This window comes from Penaeus chinensis, chromosome 42, assembly GCF_019202785.1.
Source record: "Penaeus chinensis breed Huanghai No. 1 chromosome 42, ASM1920278v2, whole genome shotgun sequence".
Lineage (NCBI taxonomy): Eukaryota > Metazoa > Arthropoda > Malacostraca > Decapoda > Penaeidae > Penaeus > Penaeus chinensis.
The window spans coordinates 7347613-7350112 of NC_061860.1; the positions used below are offsets into that span (position 1 = coordinate 7347613).

General features: G+C 35.8%; 1 protein-coding gene across 1 annotated transcript in view; it reads left to right on the plus strand.

Annotated features, from left to right (window-relative positions):
* The window catches only part of LOC125047766 (pre-mRNA-splicing factor CWC22 homolog), a 20036-nt gene that overhangs the window by 11232 nt on the left and 6304 nt on the right, over positions 1-2500 (plus strand). The window lies entirely within an intron of this gene.

The window sequence follows — 2500 nt, forward strand, 5'->3', positions numbered from 1 at the left end:
CAGTTTTGTAATGTGTTGATAAAGTTAGGTCCCTAAAACTTAATTACTCACAAAATCAAACCCTTGCACAGAAATGGAAAAGAGTGGCACTGTGTCACCTCAGGGTCAGACTTTACTTTGGCTGGCATTGTTTTATTTTTATTTGTGTATTTTTAAAATTTTCTTTTCTTTTTTTCCTTATTTATAACATCTAGGCAATATGACAACATGAAACAAATTGTCCACTGACACAGCTGTTTTTGGTAATCTTTAAAACATAAATACAGGCTATCAAATATAACCTCTATCAAGGAGACTGTAAACTTATTGTCTGGTAAAAAAAAAGAAAACTTATATTTGTATCCCCCCCTCCCCCTATATATATATATATGTATATATATGTATATATATTTATAATGAGCCATGTGCCGAGAACCCTAGAGTGGCACATGTCATAATGAGTACTGTACATCTCTGTATATATGCATATATTGATACGTGCACATTTTTGGTGTTTGTGCTTCATTTCACTTATTTTACTGTTTCTTAATTGTATTTATAGTATATGGCTAGTATGTACAGCATGGAAAAGAAGGAAGATAATAGTAAAATACATAACATTATTTAAGCAATACTTGCATTTTGTCAGGTAATGTGCTATCACATATAAAAATCAATAGAAGTGTTTAAAAATATCTAAACAAAAGATTACAATTGCTTCCACAACAAGGTATGTGTTACAGTCATTTCTATGTAGAGGTCGTTTATGAAGCTGTATTGCCCTTTATTCATAGCAGGGGGGTCACAAAACAAGCAGTAGGGATTTTTTTTCAGCTTTGTGGTTCATATCTGGTGTAAAGGAATTTACCTGTAAGCTTGATGTTAAATGGTTTTTCTATATCATCCCCCCCCCCACCCCCACCATCAAAAGATTTTCAAAAGTGCAGCTGAATAGCCATAGTCTCTGAATACATGTAGTGCTTGGGAGTAAGTCATTCGTGCCTTGTAATCTTAATGTTTTGTAGACTATATTCTGTAACAAGAAAGAGGAATGTGAACCACTTCACTGGTGGAGCACTGAAATTATATGTATTATTTTTCCTTTAATTTGTGTGTAGGGAAATACCATTTAATTTTCTGTACGGTCTTGTAATGAGGGCAGTACATAGGAAATCCGGGAATATACTTTAGGTACCCCTGAACCCCACAAAACTGGAATTGCAAATGAGACAACTTTTATACCAAGGCAAATTTTGATATTTGGTATTTCAAGAGCTTAATGTTAGATACCTTTAATGAAAAGAATAGGGGGGGGGGGGTTAGTTAGTTGAAATGTTACATACTGTACCAGAATTAGTTCCACATAATAGCAAAAGAGGCAGAAACCACAACTATAATTGGTTCAGTCAGAGAAAGGGCCACAAGGCTTATGAGAAAGGGTTAGGCCAGTGGATGTGGAGTAACCTTGCTAGACGGTACCAGATACATATAGGCTCACTCTCAGGGAAAAGACATGGCATAACAGGCCACCAATTTTTGGCAGTTTGATGCCACAAACATGGCAAGGGATTCAGTAGGCCATGATTGTGTTGAACAGGAATCTCGGGGGTGATGCACTTTCGAAAAGCATGAAGATGAAAAATGTGAACATATAATTTGTCCAAAACTTTCTCGCTTGAGCTGTTTGATAGAATTTGAAAAGGACCCCGAAAGGTAAGATTGAGGAAGAAAAACTGAGATATAAAATCTGGTTGAGAAAGGTGTTGGGTAATTACACAAAGAGGAATAGTAATCATTTCATGGAGAGACATTTGCTGTTAAGTCAGGCCATTCTTCATGTTGCAGATCCAACTTCATTTGTTTTCAAGAGGCTAACAAGTGGCCTTGCAATGAGGCTGTGTTGTATTATGTAGCAAAAGACAAAACAAGCAAAGTCTTTTACAATTTAAGAGTTTGTGTGAGAGACTATCTGTATACATGACAGTCCACATATGGTATGAGTATATGTATGGCAATGATCATGAAATAATTGTCAAGAATTATATGTTGTAAAAGTGTATTGTCATATGCTTTAGAAAACAACAAGGAGACTATGTAATAAATGATTGTAAAAATTATATTTGTGGTATGTGGAAAATATCCAAAGATATGTGTAATTTCTTTTTCTTTTGCACAATACACTGTGTTCTACACACTAGGTAAACCTTAAAGATACATATAAAGAGGTGTTCCTTTCTTGGGTGAATCAATATCTCAGATGCCTAGATCATGGCTTGGTAAACTCCTCTTTCTGTGAGTCACCCACAAAATAGAAATCACAAACACCCTGCTGATTTTGGAACCCAGTTGCTGACATGGGGTCCCACAGTCTACATGTGCCTTGGCATTTGTTATGGTGGTTCTTTGTGTGAGTGAATAATGAGTGTGTGGGTGAATGAATTTACAAATAAAGGAACAAGCAAGCAACAAAGTCTGCGCATGCAAACAAACGCAAACAACCAACATGGATATACTCCCACAT